The sequence below is a fragment of the Lycorma delicatula genome, chromosome 1 (genome assembly GCF_047948215.1).
Source record: "Lycorma delicatula isolate Av1 chromosome 1, ASM4794821v1, whole genome shotgun sequence".
NCBI classification, from domain to species: Eukaryota; Metazoa; Arthropoda; class Insecta; order Hemiptera; family Fulgoridae; genus Lycorma; species Lycorma delicatula.
This window is the reverse complement of record NC_134455.1, coordinates 134425088-134440264: the sequence shown is the minus strand read 5'-3', so window position 1 is coordinate 134440264 and position 15177 is coordinate 134425088. Positions and strand designations below refer to the sequence as shown.

At 38.1% G+C, this 15177-nt stretch overlaps 1 pseudogene; it reads left to right on the top strand.

Annotated features, from left to right (window-relative positions):
• Positions 1-14682, top strand: part of LOC142317646 (uncharacterized) — an 85414-nt pseudogene extending 70732 nt beyond the window's left edge.
• Positions 14683-15177: the final 495 nt, after the last annotated feature.

Sequence of the window (15177 nt, the reverse complement as noted above, 5' to 3'; positions counted from 1 at the left end):
GATCGCACTATGCCCTCACTATCGAAAAAAACAACGAGCATGACCTTGATGTTGGATTTTGACTGACGTGCCTTTTTAGGGCGAGGAGATGAACTGGTTTTCCAATGGGAACTCTGCATTTTGGTCTCAGGGTCATAGCCATAGACCCAACTTTCATCTCCAGTTACAATTTTGGCCATGAAGTCCGGATCTGCATGAAGACGACCCTTCAACTCCGTACAAATTGACACACGATTTCCTTCTGTTCATCACTCAAAAGTCTGGGAACAAATTTTGCACTCACTCGTCTCATTTGCAATTCATTAGTTAAAATGCTTTGAACGGATCCATAAGAGATGTTAAGGTCTTCCGATAGCTCTCGAATAGTCATTCGCCTGTTTCAACGAACCATTGTTTCCACTTTTTGCACATTTTTAACTGTTTAAAAATGTGGTGTTTGATCACACCTCGTACACTTGTATTATCTCTAGATAATATTTTATTTTTTTAGCTCTTAGAATGCTTCATATAGATCGTTATTCATTTATCCGTCTTGCTACAGGTACATTTTGTTCAAGCTCCTTAGTAAGTTTATTAGTGGACAGTGGTGAGCCATCTCTTTGATATAGACAAAATCAAATGTGCTTCTGTGTAGCTCACATTAAAGCCCAACCAAACCATCTGACATTTGACACGGTGCTCCAAACAACATCTTAATCAAAATCAGGAATGGCCAAGATTTGCTGCCCTGCTAGGAACCAGAGCTCATCACCGTTTCTTATCTCTAAATGTGCAATAACCTCCACTAAACGTTATTACCCCCTTGATGGCCTTCTCTCATAAATCATTGGTTTAGTCTGTCAGTATCATAAAAAATACACACAAATCCGGTTTACTCCAGACACCCTACATTTTGTGAAATACAGTCTATTATTTCTGAAATGACTCAGTGTAACAAAAGTGTGAGCTTCTTCTGGATTCCCAGCCATACTGGAATTTCAGGCAATGAGCACCCAGATCGTGTGGTAAAAGAGGATTATTTGCAGCCTCCTTTCACAAATTGTGTTATTTTGGACAATTTTTTCTGTTTTCTGAAGAGTATGGTTCATAATGAATGTCAAAGTGACTGGAATACTGCAATCAACAATAAACTTCATACTATTAAGAGCAGCATGTCATCGTGGAAATCTTCATGTAAGAATAATCATCAAGAAGAGGTTATTATTTGCCATTTGTGAATAGGGCACACTAAACTTACTCAAGGACATCTCATGAATCAGATCAATGCACCTGTTTGTGTTTTCTGTGACTATCGCCTAATAGTATCGTCTTGTGAATTGTGTCTGTTATGAGGCATTGCATTGGAAATTTAAATTAGGGGCTAACATCCTAAATATTTTAGGAGACAATAAAACAGTGTATTGAATGTTTTGTTGTTTCTTAAGACCATACATCGATACTCAAATATTTAATTATTACGCTGTATTTTTTTAGCTTTTTATAATGTTTCAATTCTTTTTTTTTTTATATTATTTTTCCTGTGTTATTGTGCATTTAGATTGTTCATTTTATTTTTATGTTACTGTTATTTAGTTAATAAAGAATTATTAATATTATTAATATTTAGTTAATAAAGAATTCGTTGTTATGATTAGCTGTAATTCTGTTGAACATGATATTTCCGTTATGCTTAGCATTAGTGACACCAACCTTGTTTCTTTATTTTAGGAGCATTGCTTCCAGGTGTTAACAATGAATCTTGGTTTTGTGCTCCCAACTAAAAAAAAATTACATTGCGCCTTCCAGGTATCTAGAGGACTAGTAAAAAATGTAAATATAAAATTACGATGTTTGAACTAAAATTTGCTTATCTAATATATAAATGCGAAAGTATGTGATGGTTCTTTCTTTTTGCAACAGTGTCATGTGAGAACCGACCGATCAGTTGCTTTGAAATTATCAGGATATATTTGTGTTATCACAGGGAAGGTTTAGCCATATATTGAGACTGTAAGACCCCTTAGGGATGTGAATTTTTCCTCTTTGATGATGACATAATGCCATTTTTGATTTCATTTTTCAACATAAAAATAATAGGCTATGCATTTTATAATATATTTGATTTTCACCAGTCTACCTTTACCCTTTCCTGAGATATTAGGTATTATATGGTAAAGTGAAGGAGAACCAAAAAGATTTGTTTCGTTACAGCTTCTATGTCAAGAATGAGGAAAAATTGGAGGAAAGAGAACTTTTCAGGCTTTAATTTATATTTATCAGTGTTATTCTCACAACCATGAGGATAATGATGGGTGTCCAGGGGGGTTCCACCCCCTGGAGTCTCACTTTTTGGGTAATTGTGTTCAATATTGTAATTGAAAAGATGTTCTTTTTTATCTTTGTTTCACCATATAAAGAATTCGTTGTTATGATTAGCTGTAATTCTGTTGAACATGATATTAAACATTTAAACGTTAATGTGAATCATAAACTTGTAAAACATTACGTAAGAGTGTTATCGATAACATTTTTTTCATATAAACAATAACCATAATACCTCTTTTAAAAAAATGATTTTAATGCAGTAGATATTTTTTTTTTTTTTAATGAAAACATCTGATCATTCCTCTTCTGTTTATGATAAACTTCCATCTCTAATTATGTTTTAGGTAATTTAATCTAATGGTAATTTTGATCATATATTGATCCTACCTCAACTGCCACATCCATTTCTGAAGATTAAAATGATTGTACTTCTCCACAGTCGACTCATTTCTACTCATCTAAAGGTTCCTTTTATTAATTATTCTTTTAACTGTACTCTGTTTCCTGATTTAAGAATTCTTCCAACCTTTAATTAAGATTACTCAATCAAAGTTGTTATTCTCTATTTTTGGTCTGAATACCTTCCTAAATTTTTTTTTTTTTTTTATATAATTATCCAAATACTACAACAGAAAAGGAAATAAAATTAGCACATCTTTAATCTGCTTTTTATACTTAAAACTGAATAAACTTGATTGATAATTATATTACAGTATTCATAATTTAACAGAAAAACGTTCACTTTTCTGGTAAATCATTTTTTCCCTGATTTTATATTATACACTATTATAAATGAATCTATGCATGTTTTTTACTTCATCTAATCAAATAGTTTATTATTATCATTTTCTGTTTGTAATTCATTTATATTAATACTACTAACACATGATAATAATACAAATTATAATTAATGCAGTTTATGCACACAATGTGTGCGCGCTCGCGGGCATATGTGTAAATATAATTTTTTTTAACTCTGCATGGTGAAGTAGTAACAATATCACTTCTTTCACTAAACGTTCTGGGTTTGAATTGCTGTCTGTCATAGCAATTTTTCTCATAAAATTTATTTATCAAAAATTGGGTGTAGACTTTATTGAAGAGAAAAAAATATCTCTTAACAATTTCAATAAAAAAAATCCTTAAAAACAATTTAAAAATTTCTACGTTGCTATTTATATTTCTGACCTTGACATTAAGTGTTGCCAGGCGCCATCCAATGTTTCCATTGGAAACTTGATGTTATTGAACATCACCTTCTTCAGAACATTTTGTCATTTGAGTGTGATTTGTGTTGTGTACAGTAACTTGAAAAATTTGTCTTGGGCAAAAAGCAAAATTAACTCGTGGACTTTTTCATGCGATTATTTTTCATAACTTTTGACATGGATTATCAAGACAAGAGTGCATCGATAAATTTAATTCTTTATACAGCGATAAAGCACCATCCTACAGCACTATAAAAAACTGGTATAATGAATTCAATTGTAGCCGACATTCGCCCCAGGACGAATTTCGTGAAGGTTGTCCAAAATCGGTTGTTGTGCCAGAAAACATCGATGCTGTGCATGAACTGATAATGTAAGATCATCATGTGACATACCGTGAGATTGAGGCATCTTTGATATTAGTATGACAAGTATCAATAAGATATTGCATGATCATTTTGCTGTAAAAAAGATTTGTTTGCATTGGATCCTGCATAATCTGACAAATGCTCAAAAGAAGGCTTGTGTCGATTGGTGCAAGGAAATGTTGAAAAAATACATTCAAGGTGCATCAAAGGCTGTGTATAACATCTACACAGGTGACAAATCATGGATCTCTATGCGTATGAGCCCAAAAAAAAACAGCAGTCGACTGGTGTGGATCTTCCAAGACGAGCCAAATTGAACAGAAGTTGTTCACGGAAGAAGCACATCGAAGCAAATGGTTGCTGTTTCTTCAGCATTATCAGTATTGTGGTGACAGTGGCATTAGAGCAATGTAGGATGGTCAATTCTGCCAGGGGGTAAGTTGGGTAGCATTGTTAAAAACACCCTGGAATTCTGGGCAAGAAAGCATAAACGGAAGGTGACTATGTTTCACACAGGTGACCCGACCGAGGAATGGCGTGAGAGGCAGACCGAGACTGTGGTCCTACGGCAGACGGGCAAGTCGTATGCAGAACTACTACGCCAAGTGAAGGTAACAGTGGGTGAGGAACTGGCTCCCAATATCCTATCAGTTCGTAAAGGCAAGGGTGAGGACGTCGAGGTATGGGTGCGGGCGGGGACAAACTCTGCCCAATCCCTACGAGAGAAAATGGCACAGAAGACGCCAGAGGTGAAGGTTGGAGGACAGTCGGACAGAAAAGAGGTTGTCCACATTAGGAACCTCGACGACGAAGTAACCAAGGAGGAAGTGATGGCGGCGGTACAACGCGCACTGGCGGGAAAGACGTCTGCCAGGATCACGTCGTTTCGCCAAGCATAATGTGCCACTGTGGTGCTGCCGTGGGAAGAGGCGAAGCGGCTGACGTCCACCGGGAGGCTCCTTGTAGGGTGGCAATCGTGTCGAGCGGACGCAGACCCGACATCAACTGCTTCCGCTGTTGGGAGACGGGCTACGTTGCGGCACACTGTACGGGCCCAGATAGTCGAGCCTGTTGCTACAACTGCGGGGCGACAGGAAACATGAGGGTAGAATGCCGGGAACCCACCAAATGCGTGGGTTGTGGAGCGACTGGGCAGCAGGGACTGTAAACACCTTCGGAAATGAAGTGTTTACAGCTCAACGCAAACAGAGCCGTGGCTGCCCATGACCTGGCATGGGCAGCAGCGTTGGTTGGGGGTACGACCTACTGCTGGTCGTGGAACCCAACCAGCGGCTGGTTAACTGGTATGTTGACCAGGATGGCGATGCTGCTATCCGGAACATCATCGGGAGGTTCGCAGTCACGAAGGTAGTTAGAGGTAGAGGGTTTGTGGCCGTGGACATCCATCAACTCACGGTGATCAATGGATACATCTCTCCCAACAGTGGAATTGATCGACATGAAGAATTCATCGGAGACCTGGAGGAATGCATACGGAGGGCAGGGTTCCCGGTACTGTTGACCGGGGACTTCAACTCCGAATGTACTGAGCTCGGAGGGCGCCGGTCCACGCGGAGAGGCTACACCCTAGCTACAATGCTGGGGGCCGCGGGGCTGGTGGTCGTGAACACGCCCAGGGTGCCTACATACGACGCAAGGGGTGATGGATCAGTGTTGGATCTGACGGCGGCCTCGGATAGGGTGGCAAGAAGGATAGTGGGCTGGCAGGTGGTAGAAGACGATTTTTCCAACGACCACAAAGCCATAATCTTTGAGATACAAGGAGGCCGAATGGGCATAGCAGAACAGGACCCTATCTGGAGGCCGTCGGAACAGCAAGCCGCGACGTTAGCGGATCAGACGGTGGCCCGTAGGCGTGTTCACACCCCCGATGGTTCATGGCCATCCTACAGGGAGAATGTGTCAAACAACGACCACAGCCTGGAAGACGGGCAGGAAATGTTAACTGGTGGAACAGGGACATTGCAAGACTGCATGGAGAAGCCAAAACAGCATGGCGGAGGATGCAGCGCGCACGACGGAGGGACTCTGAGCGCCTACAGGAGGAAACGGAGGTGTTCCATGCGGCGCGAATAAGCATTTGTAGAGCCATTAAGGCTGCCAAACAAGAGGCGTGGCAACACCTCGTGGAAGACCTGCAGCAAGATCTGTGGGGCAGGGCCCACCAGATCGTCACCAAGAAGTTTGGTAGGCGCCTGACCCCATTGACAAGGGAACAGTCTCTCGCAGCGATAACGGAGCTCTTCCACGTCGAAGAGGAGGAATGGGAACCGATAGATGGTGATCAACAAAGGCGCTTCACTGTAGAAGAACTACAGTGGGCGTCCAAGAAGATGAGTCTGCGGAAGAGCCCGGGCCCAGATAACATCCCTGGGTCCATCGTGAAGGTGTTGGTGGATAGGCACCCGTGGACGGTGCTAGACATGTTCAATGGGACATTGTCCACGGGGAGTTTTCCCGGCTGTTGGAAGGAGGCCAGGTTGGTCCTCCTCCCGAAATCGGGAGCCGAAGAAACAAGGAAATACCGGCCAATCTGCCTCATCAACACGGGAAAGCTGTACGAGAGACTGATCGCTGAAAGACTGCGGCCGGAGATTGAGGCGGGCGTAGGTCTTTCCCCTGATCAGTATGGCTTCGTTCGAGGAAGATCGACCGTCGACGCCGTACGACGGGTGCTAGAGTGGGCCAGAGTCCAGTCGGCGGGCACGTGGCGACGAAAGAAGATCCCATTGATCATTCTCCTAGACATCAGGAATGCATTCAACAGCGTGCCATGGGGAGTGATCATAGAAATACTCCGGTTGAGAGGTATCAGCGGCTACTTGCTCGCTATAATAAATGACTACCTGCATGAGAGATCTCTGCGGGTACGCACAGAGGAAGGAGAAGATGACTTCAACATGTTTGGAGGCGTTCCGGAGGGGTCGGTGCTTGGGCCTCTTCTTTGGAACATCACGTACGACGGCCTTCTGCGGGAAGAACTCCCGGAAGGATGCCAGTCGGTCGCGTACGCAGATGACCTCACGCCGATGGTGTCGGGACGGACGGAGGAGGAGGTGGAAGACAAGGCAAACTTGACGGTGGCAGTTGTCAGTAGATGGCTGGGGGAGAGAGGACTTCGACTGGCAGCGCACAAGACGGCGGCTGTCCCGATCACCGGCAGAAGAAGACTGAGGTGAGAAGAATGTCCTTCATGGTGGACGACGTACGGGTCCACACGTCCGGTTGCGCTAAGTACCTGGGCGTGTGGATTGACTAGAATGGGCTGTTCAGAGAGGTCATGAAGAGGGCCGAGCAGGTACAAGACGCTCTACAAAAACTAATGGGCAACAAGAGCGGACCACGGGCGAGCAAGCGACGGCTGATCATTTCAGTGGTTTCCTCCGTCTTGCTGTAGGCGGTCCCGGCCTGGAAGGAAGCACTTTCGAGGAAGAAGAAGTACGGATGCTAGCCTCCCTTACCAGAAGAGCGGCGATACGCATAACATCGGCTATCGCACCTTATCGGGATGCGCACTGGCAGTCATTGCAGGGTGCCTCCCATCGAGCTGCGGGCCACGCAGCTGGTCTCCACATACGAAGGGACGCCGAAGGCGGAAGCACAGAGGCAGCTGATGGTCAACTGGCAGGAGACGTGGAGAACAGCTGCTGCTGGAGCATGGACCAGGAGACTGATCCCGGACTTGGGACCGTGGATCAGGCGGAGGCATGGGGAGGTAGATTACTTCCTCATGCAGTTTCTGTCCGGACACGGGGAGTTCGGGGTCTACCTACATCGGTTCAAGAGGAGGCGGACACCGAGGTGCTTCTACTGCGGCCAGGATGATACGCCAGAACACACCTTTTACGAGTGCGAAAGGTGGGCTGTGGTCCAGCGTAGGCATGGCACAGATGGCCTCACTCCAGAAACAACTGTAGCTCACATGCTTAAAGGGAAGAGAGAATGGGAGGTGGTACAAAGCATGGTGGCTAGCATCCTGAAGACGAAAGAGGAACATGGAAGAGAGTGGGGAGAAGACTTCTAGGTGCGGGTAAGCAGCAATGTCCCTAGCGAGTATAATGTGTGTTTTTTCTATTATATATTTTATCTTTTGTGTTGTATTATATTGTGAATTCATTGTCACTGTTGTTGGTACTCTACAGCCGGCTCGAGATGACAAGCACGATTGCTCCGACTGTGTGCAGGAAGGCCATGGTCAGAAGAGGCACCGCCGAAGAGGCAACACGAAGTGTGGGTTTCATTTATTATATATTTATGTATTTTCCTTGTATTGTTATGATTGTGGTATTATTTTATTTTATTGATTGTGTTTCCGTTCTTCCTAACAGCTACGAGGGCACTCACAGAGAATGTGCCTGCGGATTGCGGAAGGAGGAATCTTCGCTATTGTCCTGATTGTGTTTTATTTTATTTTACTATATTTTATTTCATTTCATTGAGTTGTTTTGTGTTTCGCTGCTGGTTGAGGAGCGCAATCGCAGCCAATGTGATAGTGGTGGCTGACTGTGACGAGAGCTGCCGCAGCAGCGGGAGGTTACTGTGTTTACTGAATTTTATTTTATTGTAGTGTGTATTTCATTTCCTTGTTATGTTTTTTGTGTTTCTTTTGCTGGCGGGATGGCACACACGATCATTGCGACCATGTGCAGGAAGGCCACGACCAGCGGTGGCGAAGCCGAAGAATGAGGCGGATTGGAAGAATGGACTTTTATTCATTATGTATTCTGTATGGGTGTGTTACTAGGCTTAACTGCGTTTTCCTAATGGCGGCTAAGAGGGCGTTCATAGTTATGTGACCGTTGAGTGGTAGTGTTTTATTACTTGTGTTGTGTCCTGCTGATGGGTGTGAAAAAAAACAGGGGGCGAATCGTGGTCGCCGTGCAGGGCCAGGGAGGCAGCCTGGATGCAGAGGACGCTTTGGCTCCTTCATATGCAAGAATGAAGGTTAGTCGGGGTGCTCCGATGATGCATTTGGGACCCTAAGGTGTGAGAGGGTACGCGGCGGTTTGCCGGCCGCACGCAAGGCGTAGCCGGCAACCTAGTGTAGGGACGGGAAGGGTAGCCTCTCAGTGGAGGGATGTAGTGGTCGTCCAGAAGGGAGGGCTACTGCATCTTGATGAAGCTGAGAGGACCCCGTTGGGACGCCACAAAAAGGCAAGACAGGGGGGCAGTCGACTGCCACGACACGCCGAAACATTCCTGCGCATAGCCTAACGGCGGAGGCTGGGGATGTTGGGGGTGTTTAAAAAAAAAAAAAAAGGATGGTCAATTCTGAATGGTACATGACCATTTGTTTGCCAGAAGTCTTCGGAGAAATTCAGAAAAAGTCGAAGAAGAGGCAAATCATTCTTCATCATGACAATATGAGCTCTCACAATCGACTCAAGCAAAGGAATTTTTGACCGGCCAAAACATCAAATTGATAGGTCATCTGCTGTACAGCCCTGATTTGGCACCCAAAGACTTTTTTATTCCTGCTCATCAAAAAAAAATTACATGGTCAACGATTTTGACACCTGAAGAAGCATGTTTTTGGAGTTACCTCAGTCGGAGTGGAAAAAGTGCTTTGAAAATTGGTTCAAATGCGCAGAAGTGTATTGATCTTCATGGAGAATATTTTGAAAAACAATAAAAACCAATTTTGATCATAAATATTTGTTTTTTTCATTATTAGGCCAGAAATGTAAATATCAACCCTCATACTAGTGTACCATTATCTAATCTATGCGATACCTATACTAGTTGCACTGTCTTTTTGCCATTTATTGAAGCATAATTCGTTTCATAAGTATAGCAAATTTTTCAATTGGTTATGAGTTTAGAGAAAAAATAGTTTAGAATGTTAATTTTTTGAGGGAGGGGGTGAAAAACGCTTTTGCATTATCATCGCCTAGACATAAATACATGTTTTAAAAACTAAATTAGAAAAAAAACACAATAAAAAAAAATGGTTTTTAAACAAACTATATCTTAAATTGAAAAATTAAGGTAATAAAATTACCATCTGCTTTATGACAAATGGCATAAGTAGCTTAAATACAATAATTTAAATACTTGTATATAAACGGATGGCCTTAAGGAATGGTAAAACATAAGATAACAACATTTTATTATCCCCTAAAGTTTTTTGTATGTTTAAACGCCTAGGTTAAACGTGCGACATAATGCTGCATAACAGATGCACTCCAGAAGGATGTGGTGCACTCTTAGTTGGCAGTCACAGCGAGCACAAACTGGTACATCCATTTGTGTCATTAGATATCTATAAGAGATCCTAGTATCCCCTATTCGTAAATGGCAAATAATAACCTCCTCTCAACAGTTATTTCTGCATGAGGTGTTCCACAGTGATATAGTGTTCGAAGGAGCAAATTTTATTGTTAATGGTAGCATCCCACTCACTTTGCCAGTCATCATGAACTATCTGCTTCACTTCAGGAAACAGATAAGATTATTAGAAGCAGCACAATTGGTAATAGTAGGCTGTAACCAAGCCTCTTTTTCTGCAATATTTGCCTGCAGAATGCGTGAAATTCCTATATGGCTAATTAATCTCTTTATGTATACAATTGATGTAAAAATTTTCTTTGATGCTTATTACATTGTTTAATTAGTTGAAGCCTTTCTTTCTGTTTTAAGTTCTTCTCATGTTTATGTCAGCATGAAGCTTAATATTGAAGGAAATTTTTCAGCTAAATTTCAAGAAAAGGTACTTTGGAAAATCCTTTTTCAACATTCATAACTTTAAAACTATTAGTGTAATCTATGTTTTTTTTGTTTAGTGAATTTAAAAAAAATTAATTTATAAAACCCATTTTACAGAAGACTATGCAACAAATGAATGTGTTTATTCATTTAACTAACTCCATAGATGTTACCTTATGTAACTGAAATAAAATTTAATTTTTTTTTTTTACTCATAATATATTTGTCTATTGCAAATTTTATCTTAATTGTATTAATAAGTTTCAAATGCAGGTGGTAAGTTTTTTTTATGTGTATATTTTATAATTAAATGTTTTATAATTACTGAAATATTTTTACAGTATAATCATGTGTTAAATAAATCTTTCTGTGTATTGTATAAGAAAAGTATCAATTTATCCAGGATTCATCTTCATTAAAATATATTGAAATATTGAGATATTTTTTTTCTTCACCCAATTATATATTTCAATTAAATACCTTTCTTTTAATCATAAGCAGGAATATAAACTAAAAATGAATTCTCTTACTATGATGAACAATTACCCACCTCTTGTATTAACAAAATAATATAATTTATTTATAAAAAAAAATTTGTAAAACGCAAATATTATTTAACTTGTTTTCTATTAATTTTATAAAGTATTAATATTTGAGAAATAATGTTTTCTAGATTTTAAATTGAAGTATCACAATTTGGGTTTCATAGATAGGATTTAAGTAACCTAAAGTTTATAATTAACTTTTTACTTTTTAAACATATTGTATTAATTTGTTTGCAGAATCATGGTGAAGGAGCAGTTTTTGATGAAAGAACATCTCAGTTTAGAAAAAAAAAAGGAAAACACTGTGATGTGTGCTTAAATTCATTTTTAAGTAATGTAGATTACAACAATCATGAATGTTTAAAGAAGAGATGCATTAATGATGATGAGAAAAAATTCATATGTAAAATATGTCAGAAGTCTTTTAGTCATAAATGTAATTTAAAATCACATATCTCCATTCACACTGGTGAAAAAAAATTCACATGCAATTTCTGTCAGAGATCTTTTACTCAGAGCTCCAATCTAAAAAAACATATCACCATTCATACTGGTGAAAAGAAATTCACGTGCACTTTCTGTCAGAAATCTTTTAGTCATAAATTTAATTTAAAATCACATATCTCTATTCATACTGGTGAAAAAAAATTCACATGCAATATCTGTATGAAATCTTTTAGTCAGAGAGGTAATTTAAAATCACATGTCTCCATTCATACTGGTGAAAAAAAATTCACATGCAATTTCTGTCAGAGATCGTTTAGTCAAAGATCTAATTTAAAAAAACATATTTCCATTCACACTGGTGAAAAGAAATTCACGTGCACTTTCTGTCAGAAATCTTTTAGTCATAAGTGTAATTTAAAATCACATATCTCCATTCATACTGGTGAAAAAAAATTCACATGCAATTTCTGTCAGAAATCTTTTAGTCAAAGATCTAATTTAAAATCACATGTCTCCATTCATACTTCTGAAAAGAAATTCACATGCAATTTCTGTCAGAGAGCTTTTAGTCTGAGATCCTATTTAAAATCACATATCTCCATTTATAATGGTGAAAAAAAATTCACGTGCAATTTCTGTCAGAAATATTTTAGTCAGAGATGTAATTTAATAAAACATATCACCATTCATACTGGTGAAAAAAAATTCATGTGCAATTTCTGTCAGAAATCTAGTTTAAAAACACATCTTCATTCATTCTTGTGAAAAAAAATTCACTTGTAATTATTGTTAGAAGTCTTTTAGAACCAATAATAATTTAAATAGACATATTTCTATTCATACTGGTGAGAAAAAAATCACATGTAATTATTGTGAGAAGTCTTTTAAATGAAATTAAAGTCATATTTGCTTATTAATACCGGTGAAAAAAATTCATATGTAAATTATGTCATAAATCTTTTAATCAGCGACAACTTCTCCATTTACACTGATGAATAGAAATTCACCAGTGTGAATGTAATGCTTGTCAAAAATAGTTTGCTGTAAGTTATACTTCAATCTGTTCATATTGGTAAAAAAAATTATGTATAGTATTTGTTGGAAATCTTTTACTCATAGTTCTACTATGAAGAGACCTTTCCACGCATTTTATGTGCAAAGAAAGCAAAACTTTCCATTCATATTTTTAAGAAAACATTCGAATGTAAGGTAATAAAATGAAATTTTCCTGAATTAATTTTTGTAGATCTAACTTGTAGAAACTTTTCTGTTCTACCCATCTGAAAAATTAATGTAAGTACTTTTGTCTAATCTTTTTGTTTGAGTTATTACACTTCTTTTCTAATTGTCTATTCTCTTCATTTGAGTTGTTATTTGAAATTGCACTTTGGATTACATCAGTATATAAAAAGTCACTTTGATAATTTTTGTTCAAATGTTTTTAATAACAAACCTGAATTAGTTAAGGTCTGTAACATTCTTATCAGAAGCATTCTCCAAAAACACATGTCTGATAATATTTTTTTGTGATGTTAAATTTATGTAATAATATTATTTATTATATTTATGTATTTTTTTTTTTTTTTGATATCTTATTTTAATTTTATTTAATATTAATAAATGGAATTAAATTTGTTTTTATAACATCTTTCAGTTTTTTTAGTTTAACTATCTTTTGTTATGAAATATTTGTGAAAATAAAAATGATGGGAATTAGTCTGATTTCTGAAAAGATACCTGAATGTGAGGTTTATCAATGCTTATCAATGGCATTGGAATGCAAAATGTATTGGGAAACGGTTGCATTAAACATCCTTAAGGATATCCTTAGTTGATCATAGCATGGGATGGATCTTTTTGTTAAAGACACCGAAAGTAAAGCTTAACCTCATTCAGATCTCTGGGTGGGAATAGAACAAGGTTTCATGCTTATGAAGAGGTAAGAATAAAGTATGAACACAGAAAGAGTAATTGTGCAGGGAACGCTGGAAAAATGAAAAAGAAAACGGGGAATACGATAAGAATAGGAACATGGAATGTACTGACTTTACTACAAAAGGGTAAGCTTGAAAACACAAAACAAGAAATAAATTAGATGTACTTGGAATGAGTGAACTGAGATGGGGAGGAAATGGAGAAATGTTGAGTAGGGAATTCCGCTTATACTACTCAGATGCCAAAAGAAGTGGTAGGAATAGAGTTTGCGTATTGATAAAAAAAAACTAGTAGGAAATAGGAACTAGGCACGTAAGGAAATTTGTTGCCATTGACCAAAAGAACATCCTTTAAACTACTTTTTGAAGAATTGATGAAAAGTTTCCATGGATGGAAAAGTTTCCATTTGGAAACTTTTCCATTCTAACTTTTGAATGGAATCTTTCCATGGATGCATGTTGAAGTGCATCCGTGGAAAAATGTTGTACACATATTTGAATTCAGCATAAAAATTATATTACGAACACAATAAAACTTTTATGTACAAAAAACTGTGCTTATTAGTGTAATTTATTTATGTAAAAATATATATATATATATATATTTAAATAAAGTTTTGAATTTTTTATTTTCAAATTCACATTGATTTGATTAAAATACACTTGAAAGATTGTTTCTCTGTTATAGCGATTAGTTGTATGTAAGCAGGTTGAAATGTATCCCAGTCATAAAAAAATTATCCATATATTCACAAACTGAGCCGATAAACGTTACTCAATGAATAATGCTCATTAAACAAGAGGATTTCAGTAGAGAAAGTATGTATATATTGAATTTGAAGGTTTATAAATATAAAACCATCAGAAACAAAACAAAATTGCATCAATTTTTAGATTATGCTGCATTTGATGATATTAAACTTTATTTTTTACTATTTTTTTTTTTTATGTATGTGTATTATATATGTAAATGGTTAGATTATAGAATGGGTTACCTTATGATAGAAATTTGTATGTAATTGGTTCTGTGGTTTTTTTTCAATAATGAGTGATCAGAATTAACGTACACTAAAAATAAAAAACTTTTTTGTTCTCACTGTGATAATATATCTTAAAAAATAATGAATAATAAAGTTTTGGTCATGTGATAAAATGCAGAAACCAATTCTTAGACTTATTTTTTTACTTAAACCTTCTCCTTTAAAAGCATTTTGAAACATCACTACTGTTTAAGGAGATGTTTATCGTAAAAAAGGAAAATAGAATTTAATGTAGACTCTCTGCTCAATATGATCATCCATCAAGTGTAACACACCAAGAAAAATGCTGCAAGTTTGCTTCGTCTAGTGGCATGGATATCGTAACTAGGTCTAGATTGCGCTCTAGATACAGATATTGGTTATTTATAGGCACTCTCTCACATTTATAATATATGCACATTAATCAGTCTGTCCAGACAGAACCTGGACCCTCAGAGCTCAGAAAATCCCAGAGCCAACTCAGGGCCACAGGGCCTATCCCAGGGGCGGCAGAGCTCGCTTTGCTTGCCATTTTCATGTTGCAAAGGGACAGTGCCTTGGACACCTGCAGAACTCACTTTGTTGTCATTCTCGTCTACCCATAGGGCTGCACACCCGCACTGTTC